Raw genomic sequence first — 18,715 nt, forward strand, 5'->3', positions numbered from 1 at the left:
AAAAGTGCATACCATACACACAAAAAAGTGCCTATGTGGGTTGACAAATCTGTCAACCAAACTGATTATGATAGTCATTATGCAATTGACACATAGATCAGTATGTTGTACACTTTAAACTTATACAATATTATATGTCAGTTATATCTCAGGAAAGCTGGGAACAAAACAAAACAAAACAATAGCATGCAGAATGTTAATCAGCACAAATGGGAAGGGTTTACTTTTTTCTTATTGTCTTCTAAAGGGTTTAACTAGCGAAAACAGATATCAGATTCTGCATTTATAATAAAATACATGTTCGTAGATAGGAGGAAATATAACACCCATGATATTGGTCAAAAAAGAAAAAAAAAAGAAAATGAAATACCAAAAAGATTGGTCTAATTGTATACAAGGCAATCTAAATATTTTAAATGATGTTTTGTTGTATTTAAGGCATTGACATTTATACATACAGGTACATGCATATATGTGTTTTTAATGTGTGATCTATACATATATGTATACATATTTTATGTGTGTGATATTGCTCTGTCTATGCAAATTACACACAGGATGGCAAGATACTGTTTACAAAACAAGTAAGCCTGCTGGGTTTAATCACCACAAACAATAAGTCTCTCTGAACCTGCTGCTAGCATTGGGTGTCCTTTATTAGTGGATATATAAAGACCCCTTTGAATTTTTAAAATCCATTGCTGCTGCTTTCCTTACAAGTGTTGTTACAGCAGTATTCTGACTTGACCTACATTCTCCAGATTCCTTTAATATTGTGAAGTTCCCTTTCTTACTACTAAAAAAAATGCATCTGGGCAATGGAGTTGGTAGATTAGCAATTGCTTTTTCTTCCTAGGACTATGGCCAAATCCATGTTTTCCTTAAGCATCCCATTCTGGGCAACACCTCTATGTCTGGGTGAAATAAATCTGCTAGCCTGCATTTCTCCTCAATTAGGTAGCTACATCCCACAAAGTGACCTGCTACTGGCTAGTGCACTGGGACACTCTAATCTTCTCCCTTCACCAGAAACCATAACTTTCCTCAGGACTGATAGACTTTCAAAGAAAGTATATTTGCGTATGTGACAGAGACAGTGAGGGGACAGTTCTTTCACTCCTTGTATACAAACAAACTAGTCTGTGCAAAATGTATCAGTCAGAATGTTTATTTATGAATTCCAATCTCACTTTTCTCATAGTTCAAATTTATTGTTTTTAATTTTTTTTAACGTTTATTTATTTTTGGGACAGAGAGAGACAGAGCATGAACGGGGGAGGGGCAGAGAGAGGGGGAGACACAGAATCGGAAACAGGCTCCAGGCTCTGAGCCATCAGCCCAGAGCCCGACGGGGGGCTCGAACTCACGGACCGCGAGATCCTGACCTGGCTGAAGTCGTTCGGTTAACCGACTGCGCCACCCAGGCGCCCCTTCAAATTTATTGTTTTTAATAGACTTATGATTTTATTTCTTGTGTAGTGATAGTACAGTGGCAACGATTGGTGTGTGTGTGTGTGTGTGTGTGTGTGTGTGTGTGTGTGTGTGAAATAAAACTCTTTCATTCACTATTCAGTGTTTTCAACATTGCCCACAAATCAAAAGCAACCTGTGTTTGCAGCAGTAATCACTATTTCTAGAATCTGGCTCTGTTTGTGTGACTGCCTCTTCATTTTGGTCTCTATCCAGTTCTTTCGTTAAAAAGTCTTCTTGTTTGGATTATCCTTCCGTAAATAGATATACTTGCATCCTGTTTCCTAACCTACAGATGTCTAATTTTTACTCAGTAGTGAGTCTCTTAAGAAGTCTTTTTTTCTTTCTTCCTGTCTTTAGCTGTTCCATTTCAGATCACTACAACCAAGAACCCTCAAATCAGATAGTTGCCAGGTCTCTGTAAAGAAGCAGCCAAGAATATGAAGAGCAAATTAGTAGCCAGAAAAACCTGGATATATTTTCACTGCCGGATATTTCTCAGACTTGGGAAAGTTACTTTTATCAACTTGCCTCATTGATCTCATTCATAAAGTAGGCACGGTGAATGCCTATCTTGTTTCAATTATGACATGAAAAGAAAATACATAATAAAAAGTTATAAATGGGAAGCATAATACAGCTAGAAAAAAGCTAGACAGTAGTAGAAGGCAAAGACCTTAGAATTATAGTGAGAAGACCTATAGAGAATTTGGAGCCCATTCTCTAGAGGTCTGTTGTATTTTTGCACCTTTTTGAGCAGAAACGATGACTCCATTTATACAAGAGAATCTTTCTAAGGATGTATATATAGCAAACAACCCTAGAAGATAGAGTATCTCCTTTTGAGAAAATAACAGGTTTGTTTAATGTCCAGTATAATAGAGATGTCTCCTTGTGGGAAAATCAGGCTTACTGCCCATTATAAAATATTTGGCTCCCCTAAGATTGAGGCTTCTCTCCTATAACACAGTACATTGAAAGAATACATGTCATCTGGCCCTCTTCATGTCACTGTGGAAATTGGAACTCTGCAAAACTGCTGATACTCTGCCTACTGCTAGTGCTCTAAGTAATCCTTTTTTTTCCTCTGACCCAGGAGTCTCCAGACTTCTACCAGCATCTATGAAAGTGTGGCAGGCCTACTTAATAGCTGGTAAGCAGTTAACCTTCCAAACATTCAGTTCTTGGCTGACCGACCAGAAGGACTAACCTCAACTGCAGTATTTATGATGACAATTAAAACAACTCACTTAAAATGATCAGATTTCAGGTGTTTCATATTATGGTACAGGGAACTTAGCCTAATACTTTCTTTTTTTAAAAAAAGTTTTTTAAATATTGTATTTATTTTTGAGAGAGACAGACAAAGTAGCAGTGGGGAAGGGCCAGAGAGAGAGGGAGACACAGAGTCTGAAGCAGGCTCCATGTTCTGAGCTATCTGCACATAGCCTGATGCAGGGCTCAGACTTGTGAACTGCAAGATATGACCTGAGCCAAAGTTAGATGCTGAACCAACTGAGCCACCCAGGCACCCTTAGCCTAATACTTTCTAAATTACATCAAGCATTAAAGACCATGGTCCCAGAAATGGAATGGCTGACAAATGGGGGAAGAGATGAAAAAAAAAAATGGAGTTGTATTTATTGAACTTTATTTTTGATAGGGTAGTTGCAGTATCATTTAGTACCTATGTGACCTAGGGAAGTAGGTCAGTATGTTAATAGTAATATTAATGCTAACATTAAAGATTTCTAATTTAATATCTCATACAGTTTATGATAAGAGCAAGATTCAGACTTAATCATATCACATATTTATTCATAAGATGGCACACAGAGTCACAAAAAGTATATTATGTATTTTATAAGTTCCCTGAACTCTGCTCTTTTTTTGTTCTAATAGCACCTTGCATGAAAGTGTTTCCAAAAAATTGCAAAGATATTTTAGTGGCACAATTCATCCTATAACATGATCAAGTTCAGATAGCAACGATGCTCAGAGTAGAAGGTGAAACAGAAGGAAGAAACTGAAAGAACAGATGATACCAATAAGAAAAATAGCAAAATGGCATATCTAAATCCAAGCCTATCAATACATTATTGAAACACCACAATAAGGCCAAGATTATGATATGAATAAAATGCCAGCTCCCAACTATGTATTGCCAAAAAGAAGACCACTTTAAATATAAAAGCAGAAATAAGTTAAAAGTAAAAGTGCATCAGACTAACACAAATCAAAAGAAAGCTCAATTACTTATATAAAAGTCAAGGTAGATTTCAAAGTAAAGAATCATACTAGGAATAAAGAAAGTTGCTTCATAGTGATAAAGGGATAGAAAGTCAAGAAACCTCATCAAGAGGACTTAGCGATCCTAGATGCTTAGGTGGCTAACAACAGAGCTTCAAAATGCATTACGTAAAAATTGTAAAACTGAAAGTAGACATAAACAAATCTCTAATTATGATTGAAGACTTACACACTCTTCTCAGTAATTAGTATCACACATAAACAGAAAATCAGTTAGGATATGGCATCCCAAAACAGCGCTATCAGCAAAGACCTAATTATGACATTTATAGGACTCTCCACTCAATAGCAGCAGAATATACATTCTCTTCACATGAACATAAAACATTTTCCGAGGTAGACTATATTTTGGCCCATACAATAGGTCTCCATAACATCTAAAAGTATTCAACTAATAGAAAGTATGTTATCAGATCACAGTATGTCAATTCTCTGTAAACTGATTTATAGACGCAATGCAGTCTCAATCAAAATCCCAGCACTCTTTGTGGAAAATAACAGCTAAATTGGTTCTGAAATTTTTATGGAAATACAAAGGAGCTGGAATGATCAAAAAAGGTCAAAAAGGGAAAAGATAGTTGGAAGACTTGTATCCTTTAACTTCAAGACTTATATAACTACAGCAATGAAAGAAGTGTGCTATTGGTGTAAAGATAATCAAAAATATCAATGGAATAGAAAAGAGAGCCCAGAAATAGACCCACACTCATATGATAAATTGATTTTTGACAGAGGTATCGAGTAATTCAATAGGAAATACATAACCTTTTCAAAAAGTGGTGCCAGAATCTTTGAATAGTCACACAGACAAAATGAATTTTAGCCCTTCCTTCACACAGTATAAAATATTAATTTAAATGATTAATAGATCTAAATATAAAAGCTAAAGTGCATTTCTAAATTCTAAAAAGATTTTTTAGTGTAAAATCTTCGTGACCTTAAGTTTGGCAAAGACTTCCTAAGTAGATACCAAAAGCACAAACGCTAAAACAATAAAAAATTAATAATAATAATGATTCACTGGATTTCCTAAAAGTTAAAACTTTTTCTTTTAAAAGGAAAACACTATTAAGTAAAAGAAAATCTCAGCTACAGATTGGGAAAAAAGTAATTGCAAAATACACATCTGGCAGATTTTTTTTTTTAATCTAGACTATTGTAGCAAACTCACAAGTGATAGTAAGACCAACGACCCAATTTAAAATAGCCAAAGATTTCAACGGTAACCTCACCAAAACTGAGGGTGACAAAATAGGTGAAGGTAGTCAAAGGTACAAACATCCGGTTCTAAGGTAAGTAGGTCCTGCGGATGTAATACACAACATGATGACTCTAGTTAGCAATACTGCATTACAGATTTGAAAGTCCATAAGAGTAAATCTTTTAAAGTTCTCATCACAAACAACAACAACAACAACAACAACAACAACAACAAACCCTGTAACTGTGTGTTGTGATAAATGTTAACTGAACTTACAATAAACGTTACTGAACATTAAGTAAAAATTGATAAAACTGAAAGTAGACAAATAAATCCCCAATTATAATTGAAGACTTACACACTCTTTTCAGTAATTAATATTGCAAGAAAACAGAAAATCAGTTATACTTATATATATAAATGCATACATAAATATTTTATATTTATTTTATATTTATATTCATATATAATTTTTATTTATAAAATATTCATATATGGATTTATATAATATATAATATATTACATATATAATATACATTCATATAAAATATAAATATATATTATATATAAATATTATAAATTATATAAATATTTTTATTTTTTTCAAAAAAATTTTTTTCAACGTTTATTTATTTTTGGGACAGAGAGAGACAGAGCATGAACAGGGGAGGGGCAGAGAGAGAGGGAGACACAGAATCAGAAACAGGCTCCAGGCTCCGAGCCATCAGCCCACAGCCTGACGCGGGGCTCGAACTCACTGACCGCGAGATCGTGACCTGGCTGAAGTCGGACGCTTAACCGACTGCGCCACCCAGGCGCCCCTATAAATATTTTTATATAAATATTATCCATCGTGATTACATATATAATATATAAACATAATACAATAATATATATAATCACAATGCTGTATACCTAAAACGAATACAATCTTATGTCAACTGTATCTCAATATTTAAAAAAATTAAAAAATTAAAAGCTTAAAAAATCTATATAGTCAGCAAACAATGACAAGAAAATGTATGCTATATTATTAGTTATTAAGAAATGCAAATTAAAGCCACATTGAATTTCTACTACACATTTAATATCTTGACTAAAATTTTAAAAATTGAACATGTCAAGTGTTAGAAAGCATTTGGAATAACTGAAAACCTCATATGCTGCTAGCAGGAATATAAAAATGGTACATTTGTAAACCTTTGGCAATTTCTTAAAAAGTTAAACACACTCCTGCCTTAATATCTAGAATGTCTAGCAGGTTTTATCCAAGAGAAATAAAAGCATATATCCATAAAAAGTGTTTCGCATAATGCTCTTAGCATATTTGCAATAGTCTTAAAATGGGGGGGATAAACAAAGACACAGCATCTATCAACAGATAAAGGAATAACTAAATTTTGTTATATTCATACTGTAGAATATTATTTAACAATAAACAGAATGAACTATTGATATATGCAATGAACACAGATTAACTTCAAAATAACTATACAGTGAAAGAAGACATACAAAGAAATGCTATATGATTTTGTTTTTATGAAATTCTAGAATATTCAAAATGATCTACAGTGACAGAAGAAGATGAGTGATTATCTGGGGACGAGGATGTGTGAAGGAAGTGGGAAAATACTGAGAGGGGATGGAGGAAGTGATTACAAAGTGGCATCAGTGATGCTAATGAGGTACATTTATGCCAGTGATGTACAAGTTCATTATCATCATTGTACACTTTACATTGTACGCTTTCAATATATACAATTTGTTGCAGCCAATTATATCTAAAGCTGTACCAAAGGGGAAAAATTATGTCTGTGGACATAAATTCTTGTCAGAATCAAGTATATCGCACTCTGAAGTATATTAACTCCTGGGCTATCTAGATTCTCTTATACTGCTCATTCAAGAATTAAAGGAACTTAAACATTGTTGGTGGGAATGTCAGTTGGTACAGCTACTATGGAAAACAGTACGGAGGTTCCTCAAAAAATTAAAAATAGAAATATTGGGGTTCCTGCGTGTCTCAGTTGGTGAAGCATCTGACTCTTGATTTCGGCCCAGGTCATGATCTCATAGTTCACGATTTCAAGCCCTGCATCAGACTTTGCACTGACAGCATGGAGACTGCTTGGAATTCTGTTTCCCTCTCTGTCCCTCTCATGCTCATGTGTTCCCTCTCTCGTGCTCTGTCTCAATAAATAAATAAATAAACATTAAAAAACTAGAAATATCATTTGATCCAATAATTCCACTACTGGGTATTTATAACCACCCCCCCCAAAAAAAACCCACCAAAACCCTAACTAGAAAAAATATATGCTCCCTTGGGGTGCCTGGGTGGCTCAGTCAGTTGAGCATCTGACTTTGGCTCAGGTCATGATCTCGTGATTTGTGAGTTTGAGCCCTGCATCGGGGTCTGTGCTGACAGCTCAGAGTCTGGAGCCTGCTTCAGATTCTGTGTCTCCCTCACTCTCTCTGCCCTGCCCCGACCATGATGTCTCTCTCTCTCTCTCTCTCTCTCTCTCTCAAAAATAAATAAACATTAAAAAATTTGAAAAAAGAAAAAATTATATGCACCCTTATAATTCTTGCAGCATTATTTACAATAGCCAAGATAGAGAAGTAACCTAAGTGCTCATCAGTAGAAGAATAGATAAGGAAGATGTGGAACACACACACACACACACACACACACACACACACACACAGGAATATTACACCGCCATAAAAAGGATGAATTCCTGTCATTTGCAACAACATGGATGGATCTAAAAGGTATTATGCTAAGTGAAATAAGTCAGACTGAAAAAGACAAATACCATACGATTTCACTCATATGTGGAATCCAAGCAAATGAATAATCAAACAAAAAACAGACACAGACCAATGAATACAGTGAACAAACTGATAGTTGCCAGAGGAAAGGGAAGTAGGCAGATGGGCAAAATGAGTGAAGGGGAGTGAGAGATGATAGTTTCCAGTTATGGAATAATTAAGTCATAGGAATAAAAGGCACAGCATAAGGAATATAGCCAATGGCATTGTAATGTCATTGTATAGTGACAGATGGTAGGTATACTTGGGGTGAGCACAACATAATGTGAAACTTGTGGAATCATTATGTTGTACACCTGAAACTAATTTGACATTGTGTAGCATCTATCTTCAAAAAAAACCCCGCATATATATATATATATATATATATATAGAGAGAGAGAGAGAGAGAGAGAGAGAGAGATAACAATAAATTGCAGTGCATGATCCCAAAGTAGAACATGGATTGGGAGAAAAAAAATGTTGTAAAAAACATTTTTAGGATAAGTGGAAAATTTTTAATATGGCCTGGATAATAATCTTGTATTACTAATTTAAAAAAAAAACGTGAAGTATGTCCAATGTTATTCACGTAAGTTAATGGACGCTCTAGGGCTGTCTTGAGATCAAGAGAGCTGAAGCATTTGTAGAATTTTTGAGCCATCTCTAAAGTATGATATTCAAATTAGAAGCTTTCAATTGATATCTGACCACCCCTTGGATAAGCATTCTCTCTTAGAAAAACTAACCAGCCCTACTTTACAGATTAAAATTAGCAGGCACACGCGGATGTGTGAGCACACACACTTATATGTATATATCCATATACAATAAATTATAAACAAAAAGATCACTCATTACCTAACTTATTTTAGCCTTGCTTTTCACCTCAATAAAAGCAATGATATCATTTACATTGCTTTGAAGATCAAGAGACATAATGTATATAAAGGAAAAAGCATGAATCATAGTAAGTATGCAGTACTTATTTAATGTAGACTAAACTTCTTTACTATAGCAAAGAAAAATCATCTCATGGAATATCCTCTTGCTGACTTTGCCAGTTCTAGGAGTTTCAGCAGTTGTCAAGGGATTGCTTCTGTAACTTCAATGGGGACTATTAATAATCAGGAGAGGTATGAAAGTCTTTTCTCCCCAACTCCCATTCTCCTTTTCTCTGACTTGACAGAGAGAGAGTACTGCTTCTATTATACTATGTTCAAAAAGAGATAATAGAGGCCATTTATTTTTATAGCCTAGTGGTTTTCAGCCTGACTGAATATTAGAATCAAATGAGGACTTTTTAAAATGCCTGTAACCGTCCCCATCTTAGACCGTAGAATCTCTGAGGGTGTGGTCCAAGGATCAGGCTTTTAAAAAGCATCCTGAGCATTCTAATGTCTAGAAAAGAGTGAGAATGATCAAGTCACACAGTTTCTTAAGAACTTTACTACTTTACTAAGTTAATACTCCAGAAATTCCATGAAATTAGAAATTTATTCCAGATATATATGTGTATATATATATATATATATATACACATACAGAAGTTATATACACACACACACCTTTACCTAGAATAGCAAAGATACATGCATAGATGCCTACATTGTAAAGAGAACTTAGTCAAATAAAAAGTGAGATTTTTAAATGAGATTTTGAGTCACTCTTTCCTGCCAGTAAATAGTTATTTTCCTGACATGTTCTTTCACTTTTGACTCTCTGCAAACTACCTATGTATTATAAAGAGTTGACATAGCCCATCTGATCACTTTTTGACCGTGTGCTTTAAAGCATTTATTAAATTTATTAAGCTGTGCTTACTGTGAGTACATCAAACCCCAAACTAAAATTAAATCAAGATGAATCAAACCTGGGGACTGGTAGCAGATGCTAGCCATCCCACTTAATTGTCTAACAGCATATGCAAAGAGACCATCTCCAAGGCAACTGAGACATAGAACCACACAAAGATTTGATTTTGTTGATCGAAGTCAACACCTTGAATTGCACAATGAAGAAAAAAAAAATAAAAAAGAAGCCATTCCACAGAATAGGCTAGTGTCGGTTAGTGTGAAATACAGTAATCAAGACGTGTAGAAATTACCATGGTGTACTGAGGCTTAAAGCTCAGATTAATGCTGGGGCTTGTGCTATTGATAAACAGACTGAACCCTACCCAGGATGGCAAAAATACATAGATATAGATGTGTATGATATAGATATAGATATTCTTTTATATATATACATATACATATATATGTGTATGTAATATATATATACGTGTGTGTGTGTGTGTGTATATATATATATATATATGAGACAATTCTGCTATTTAAAGTATCTACATAGAATTTTGGTCTAAAGACATTGTCCATTGTTCACTGGTTGTGAAGATATGTACTCTCAGTCTCAGGGAGGTGAATGCTCTCAAAAGTTAGGAGCACTATGAATTTCCCTTGTAAAGAAGTAAAAACAAGCAGAGTACTATTTAAAAACAAATCGCCAGTCACAACATAAGAGGAAGACAAGGTCCAGTTCATTATACAATGGAGAACTGCAAATGAAAGTATATACTGAGACACGATCATTACTTTACTCTGCAAAGAAGAATGATTTACTTAAAATCCAACCTTTCAGGATTCCTCTCTATAAGAGATTGTCGTTAAACATGTAGTCTGCAACTTGGCTATAATGTCCTGTACTTTATCATCGCCTGTTAGAGGCTGATGCAAACCACTTAAAAGTCTAGTTCCTTCAAACTCACAATCGTGTACTGAGCTCTTGATCCCGAGAGTTAATTTGGATTTGTTTCAGCTAGTGGTGCCTGAGTGGCACAGCCGGTTAAGTGTCTCACTCGATATCAGCTCAGGTCATGATTTCATAGTTCCTGTGATTAAGCACCAAGTCAGGCTCTGCACTGATAGTATGGGCCCTGCTTGAGATTCTCTCTCTCTCCATCTCTGTCCCTCTCTCTCTGCCCCCCACCCCAAAATAAATAAATAAACTGTAAAAAAACATTAATGAATTGGTTTCAGCTACTTAATTCTCTCCTGGCCTACGCTGGCCTCATTTATTCATCTGTGGTCAGCTTTTGGTCAGCTAAATAGATCTGTTTCCGGAGGTTGACTGAATGATGGCTGAATAACAGGGGCCACTGGGCCACATGCCCTCTCTCATACAACAATCTAATATGGTCTCATTTACATGACAAAATATTCCAAAAGCATCAGGTACAAATGCTTTCCAAGTTGACCCAGGCTTCCTACTTGCCAGTTTCCTTATGGCTGAGGCCAGTCACATGACCAGTGCAGATTCATGGGGTGGAGGAGACTCCATTTCTTTCTTTTTTTTTAATTTAATTTTTTATTTTTTTTTAATTTACATCCAAATTAGTTAGCATATAGTTAAACAATGATTTCAGGAGTAGATTCCTTAATGTCCCTCACCCATTTAGCCCATCCCCCCTCCCACAATCCTTCGAGTAACCCTCAGTTTGTTCTCCATATTTATGAGTCTCTTCTGTTTCATCCCCCCTCCCTGTTTTTATATTATTTTTGTTTCCCTTCACTTATGTTCATCTGTTTTGTCTCTTAAAGTCTTCATATGAGTGAAGTCATATGATTTGTGAGACTCCATTTCTTTTTTTTAATTTTTTTTTAATATTTTTTAACGTTTATTTATTTTTGAGACAGAGAGAGACAGAGCGTGAATGGGGGAGGGTCACAGAGAGAGGGAGACACAGAATCTGAAACAGGCTCCAGGCTCTGAGCTGTCAGCACAGAGCCCGACGCGGGGCTTGAACCCACAGACTGTGAGATCATGACCTGAGCCGAAGTCGGACGCTTAACCGACCAAGCCACCCAGGCGCCCCTGTGAGACTCCATTTCTTAACGAAAGAAAAATTGTGATCATTTTGCAATCTCTCCTATCTTTCCTCTGGCAATAACCATTCACATTATTTCCATGTGCAAATTATTTTATCTCCCGAGACTCAAAATTCCCATTCAGGCTTGGAGTCTAGGATCAAATGACACATTTCAAGTCCTGTTGCAGTGCTCTTCATCTACGAAAACCTATGTACTTCCCACAATCTAAGTATATTAAATATCTCTCTCATCCCTGATAATCCTGCGCTTATATTTATTTTTCATTGCCCATGGTCGATTTTTTGTTATCTGAGTTTTCCTTCTGGATGAGTGCAAGAGCAGGGTCAGTATTTCATATATGTCTGCATATACGATCCTAATCATTACTTTCATATGGGCATGTTCTATAAACATTTTTTTGGATTCCAAATGAAGAAATGATTGAATAAATGAATGACAAAGTTCATAGCCTGATGATGGAAGAAGGTATTCTTTATATAATCTGAACTAGGCTATTTTTTGCAAGACTAATCTAAAGTTGAGCTTTATGGATTCACAAAGAGGCAAAAGTTCAACATGACAGTATCCAAATGAATCTCTAATAAGTGAGTATCATGTCATTTTTCAACCTTGGCTGTCACTGTCTGATAACTCAGAAATTATACATAAACTCATAGACATAAGAGGAAAGAATTGGGTCAATTCAGAAAATATCAAAGGTCCAACTTGCAACTTCTGATTTCTAAAGGTTTTCTATCGTCTTGATGTTATCTATCAGATCATTTTGGCCATTTGGTTTTATACAAAGTGTAAACAAATACATACGAGTAACAGTAAATCTTTTTATCTTTACACCTCTGATATTTGAAATCAGTAGAGTCCAAAAGACTTAGGTTTATTTAAAATATAAAAAAGAGATTCCGAACTTAAAAACAACTCTATATAGGTATTTTTATTGTAGAGCATTGATGGGCTTTGTTTTGTGCATCAATTTATATTTATTATTGCTACCAATGCTTTTACTGTATAAAGGCATCTTTATAAGTGGGCATATTTGTATTTCTCTGTGTTTCTTATTTCTGCATTCTTATATTATTTTGGTATTTCTATGGTGACATACAGGACTGTATATACATCTGCATAATAGAATTAAAGTATCTTTGTATACACTGTGTGTAAACTTGTTTCTTGTATATGCACAGGCTTGTCAAGGGATTGGGAGAGGTTCAGAAGATGACCTTATATGAGCACGTCAAAATTATATGGCTATAGTGTAGTTTGTAGCATGAGTCTACTTATGTGAGGAACATATATGTGGATGTCCCTATAGACCCTCTATATCTGCCCTTAAAGCAACTATTTAGCTCAGTTAAGACATCTGGCTACTGGAAATTTTTCAATTTTATTTATTTTAAAATTTAATTTAATTTATTTTATTTAGTTTTAAAAGTATTAAGATAACTAGTGGAAAAAAAATTCTGGAGTCCGTCAGATTAGTGGTCTAATGGTTGCTTTACCATTTCTCAATAGCCTTGAGTGAACTATTTACCAGATGTCAGTGAATTAGCACCACACATAAAATAGTTTTGTTAGATGGTTTCTAAATGCATACCTGCAGTGAATACTGGAACTACCACTAACTGTATATGCGACTTTGGACAAATTATATCCCTGAACTTCTATTTTTTTTTTCATTTGTGCAATGACTATACTAATACCTACTGACTCCAGTGTGTGACAATAACATAAAATCATGTAAGGATTGCATGAAATGCATTAGCTTAAAGTAGGGCACAGTGTTTGGCATGTAAATGATGCTGAATAAATCTAAATAAGTACACTTCTTGTAAAGAGTAGTATAAAAGAGAGAATGTATATAAGGTTACAGTATTACTTTATTTGTATTGTTTGTACCAATACAAACAATATCCATTTTTGTACTGTTCTAATCATAATTCATTTTTGTACTGTTCAGATTTTGTATTCTACCAATTATTTTTGTTTGAACCAATACAAACAAAAATCTACTATGGAATACCAGGAAATAAGAGATAAAGTCTTTTCAAAACATTCATCTTCAAAATTCATTAAAGAGATTTTTATTTTAATTTAACATGCACAGAGTGGTACATGTGTTACCATTGATGAACCTACGTTGACGCACACTAATATTATTTTTTTCATTTTTAAGTTTTGGATTTCTTCACACTTAACAAGATAAGTCCTTTCCATTTTCCCCCCTTATTTGCCAAGACTAGCTTCTCCACTACGGAAGATAAACATTAAGGCACTCAGAATATTTACATTGATGAATTATCAGTTAATATTTCTTAAGTTTCATTAAAAATTCTGTGTGTCAAAACAGCTAATTAGGAAACATAGATATTGACAGAGATGTATGATTTGTTGGTATAAGACATAAGCATACTGGATTAATTCCCAATTGGTAGCATACTTTGACCTTCTTCCTGGTATTTTTCAAACTCATTTGGGAAGATAGTCTAAGCACTTTTTCCCACTTCATATATAGTCTCCTTTTTCTGGTTCCATTTTAATTAGCCAGCTAGATTTTTTTAAATGGATAATTTATACATCAAACTCTCATGGACTGTTTACCCTACTCTGTTGTACTTTTCCATCTCCTTTAATGTACTCTCACAACAACTGGATTTTATTCATCATAGTAAGTACTATTTCTTTTCTTATTTTATTTATTTATTTATTTATTTATTTATTTATTTATTTATTGAGGGAGAGAGAGAGAGAGAGAGAGAGAGAGAGAGAGAGAGAGAATCCCAAGCAGGTTCCACACTGTCAGCACAGGGCCCAATGCTCCTCATGGGATTTGAAAGGTGCCATGCAACAAGGAATGTTAGCAGCCAGTAGAGGCTAAGAGACAGCAATAAACAAACAAACAAACAAACAAACAAAACTTCTGTTCTTTTTTTAAGACAAGGCTGCTGAATTTGACCAGCGGCCTAAATGAGCATGGAAACAAATTCTTACGGTATATCTAGTTAAGAACCTAGCCTGATTGAAACCTTGATCTCAACCTTGTGATGCCCTTAGGGAGAGAACTTGGTTGAGCCCATGTAAGCTTTTGACCTATATAACTGTGAGACAACAAACATATGTTGGTTTAAGCTGCTAGTTTCTGGTAATCTGTTGCCTAACAATACAAAATGAATGCAGTCTAATTCAATCATTTTCAAGATTTTTGGAGCAGACCCTACTTTCCAAATGAAATCTTTGTAGAAAGACAGTATATAAACCTTCTATAAATAGAATTTTTCAGATTAAAAAGGAGGCATATTCTACATGTCATCAAGGGCCCTCACTTTATCCCATATAGCGCCATCACTGAACCTCAGAAATCTTCAGAAGTCCAGGAGAATGCTCGACCACTAAAGTGAGTATTATTTGAGTCTGGAATACCAGAGCCAAAGAGTAAGGAGTTTCACATTAAGTTTCTTCCTCTGTTCCTGATATAGGATACAAATAACTCTCAATTAGCCTCCTGGATTTATCAAAGTCTAGATGCACAGCTTTTACCTATATCTTTAAAAAAACTTCCTACATCCAAATTCTGGAAAGAGCCCTGTGTACTTCTTGAACTAAACAGAAAATAGCCTACTGCTAGTTCTAAACTTCCTTTAGGCTCAAATTGAAGGAAAACATAAGAGAAAGCATGTGATGGCATATATCCCATTCCAGTGATTTCTTGCCAGCTGTAGAGCATGCAAAAATAAAAATCTTCCCACACACTTCCCGAAAGCAATGGACCTTTTTATGAGTGAATTTCACCGTTAAGAACAAAACAAAACAAAATACTGAACAGCTATGCTGTAGCAGAGAAATCAACTCTTTGAACAAAGGATCCTCAAGAAAACAAATAGATTTCTTGAGAAAGCAACCAATTGTGAAAACTTAAAATTCTTTTCAATTGAAACACTGTGGCATGCCTTCTAAATGATATTCTGAGGAATGTCTGAAAAGGATCATCTATTTTTACACAAATTACTGGGTCAGTTATTAGCTTTTGACGTTTATTGGCAAATAGTCTCTATGCTGAATTTGTACATGCAGAATTTCTGTTTCCACGTACAACGTACTATTCTATTTCCTTCTCACTGAAAGGTATTTGTTGAGCTTTTAAAACAGAAGTTCTTGGCAACAGATAATCAACCGAATATATTTTGGGGGATACTTTTCCTGTATGATAGAACATTGCGGCTGAGCAAAACACAGGGCTTGCTTTGACAGAAGTATGGCTGGTACCTCTGTATGAATGTTTGTTCAGACTGTTTTTTGTTTGTTCATTTTTGTTTTTGTTTTTAAGTATTCCTAGTAGAGCTTCAAGCAGCGACTACTCATTTGTTTGGGATGTTTTTAATAAGATCCATGTGAGTAATAACGCTTCTAAATACATGATCTTTCTGTATGCTGTTAACAATATTTGAAGTAGATTAAATACCGTATACTCATTTTGCTTGGTTTGGAAATACTAGGACAAAAAGCAAATGAACAAAAACCTTAAATAAATAAAAAAGACTGAGTATCCGGCCTAGTGCATTCTTCTGGGTTATCTGGTTCTATGTTTCTGTTATTGTCTTTGAATTCTACAACTCTAAGCTTTCAGGGAAACACACACACACACACACACACACAAAACAAACAAAAAAAAACAACTGATAGCAATGTCAATGGTGCCACACAAATGAGTTTTATCCAGTGAATGTAGTTGATCCTTGCCCTGTGGATGTTGACCAGTTTTGCATCTAATTTGCAAATTCATTTTACCATTCCTGATTGCCTAACACGTGTGTGATTTGAATTCTCCTTTGAATCGTTGTAGTGTCTTATCGGTTTCTTCATTAATTAATATGTTCATGTCTCTTCTGTTGTTGCATAGCATTACCACAAACATAGCACAAAAACACGAATGAATTATTGCACAGTTTCTGCACGTCAGCAGTCTGGGCATGGCTTAACTGGGTCCTCAGGTAATCACGATATGGCTCAGGTTGTGATCTTATCTAAGGCCCAGGGTCTTGTTGCAAGTTCCCTGGGTCACTTGCAGAGCTCAGTTTCTTGTGATTATAGGACTGAGCCCCCCCCCCCCCAGCTCCTACAGACCTTGTGCTGCTCCCTGTCATGTGGCCCTCTCCACAACATGGCAGTTTGCTCCTTCAAGGCAAAAGGTCTTTGCTGCTTCTACTCCCTCTAATTTCCTCCATCCTAGTACTTGAGGTCTGCTTTTAAGAGGGTTCATCTGGGGCACCTGGGCGGTGCAGTCGGTTAAGCGTACGACTTCAGCCAGGTCACAATCTCACGGTCCGTGAGTTCGAGCCCCGTGGGCTCAGAGCCTGGAGCCTGTTTCCGATTCTGTGTCTCCCTCTCTCTCTGCCCCTCCCCCGTTCATGCTCTGTCTCTCTCTGTCCCAAAAATAAATAAACGTTGAAAAAAAAAGAGGGTTCATCTAGTTAGGTCAGGCCTACCCAAAATGTGGGAGTCAGAGTGGAGAGTTATAACATGCACCAGAGCTCCAGAAAGAGAAAATAAAAGGACATTCTATTAAGAGGTAATGGCTGTGGGGCACCTGGGTGGCTCAGTCAGTTGAGCATCTGACTCTTGATTTTGGCTCAGGTCATGATCCCAGGGTCATGGAATTGAGTCTCACGTTAGGCTCCATGGACCCTGCTTAGGATTCTCATTCTCTCTCTCTCTCTCTCTCTCTCTCTCTCTCTCTCTCTCTCCCTTTGCTCCTCTCCCGCACTTGTGCTTTCTCTCCCTCTCTAAAAAAGAAAAAAAAAAAAAGAGGTAATGGTTGAAAATTCTCCAAGGCTGTTGAATGCACCAATGCTCAGGTCCAGTAAATTTCAAGTGAGACAAAAGGAAAAACATATTTTTTCACATAATATCCAATTTGGTAAAACTTAGGAACTCAAAAGAATATAAGATGGTTTGAAATTCAGCCAACAAAATATAAATTAACTACCACAAATAGATTTCAAAGTAACTTCTCTATATAAACAATGGAAGTCAGAAAACAGTGGAATAAAATATTTAAGAATCAAAAGTAATTTCTGGCAAACTAACTTTTCACCAAGCAAAATTATCCTTTAAAAGTGAAGGTGAAATATGGGGGCACCTGGGTGGTTCAGTCGGTTAAGGGTCCATCTCTTGATTTCTGCTCAGGTCATGATGTCAGTTTGAGAGATAAAGCACTGTGTCAGGCTCTGGGCTTTCAGCACAAAGTCTGCTTGGGATTCTCTTCCTCTCTCTCTCTCTCTCTCTCTGCCCTGCCCTGCTCATGTGCACATGCACTCTCTCTCTTTCTCAAAATTAAGTAAATAAACATTAAACAAATTTTAAAGTGAAAGTGAAATAAACACATTTTCAGACAAACATTAGCCAAAAAATGTTAACCTCAACTAATGGTGACTAACAACAGTTCTAAAGGAGGTATTTCAAGAAAAAGGAAAATGACTCCCCAGTGTAGACTGAATTACAAAAAACATAAATGGATAAAAATAATAATAGTTGGACAAATCTAAGCCATTGGAAATACAAAATTATAAAATGCCTAATTTAGAGTGATTTGGTATAAATAAACTAGAATTAATATACTGAACAGTGAAAGAATATATGTAGGTAAGTCTTAATAGAAGTCAAGCATTCCAAAATGTTTTGTTATTAGGGAAGGAGGTAAAGATACTAAATATTTTAGAATTTAAGTGTGCTTCATAAAGTAGCAAGAGTAATAACAGTCAAGATAGGCATGGCATACATGTAAATATTTTTATTCAATACAAACATTTATTAAAAGCCCCCTGTTTGCCAATACTGTAAAATTCTCAACAAATGAAAATTAGAATGACATTCTGCCCTCGAATTATCCAGATGAATGGAGATGGAAACAATAATTACAATGTACTCAATCCCTTAATATAATAGAAGTATAAGATATTTGATATTGCTTAGCCCGGCAGTTTTCTCCAAGAGGAATGCAACTGGTGTTTGGGGTGGGATGATTCTTCTTTGAATTCTT

The 18,715-nt window shown here is 35.4% G+C and overlaps 1 long non-coding RNA gene across 1 annotated transcript in view; it reads left to right on the forward strand.

Moving 5' to 3' along the window:
- The window catches only part of LOC102902307, a 44,258-nt gene extending 41,553 nt beyond the window's left edge, over positions 1–2,705 (forward strand). Inside the window, exon 3 of the long non-coding RNA XR_440189.4 lies at positions 2,567–2,705. This is a non-coding gene — a long non-coding RNA (uncharacterized LOC102902307). The remainder of the gene's footprint in view (positions 1–2,566) is intronic.
- The last annotated feature ends 16,010 nt before the right edge of the window (positions 2,706–18,715 follow it).

Source organism: Felis catus, chromosome B1 (assembly GCF_018350175.1).
Source record: "Felis catus isolate Fca126 chromosome B1, F.catus_Fca126_mat1.0, whole genome shotgun sequence".
In the NCBI taxonomy this organism is placed as follows: Eukaryota; Metazoa; Chordata; class Mammalia; order Carnivora; family Felidae; genus Felis; species Felis catus.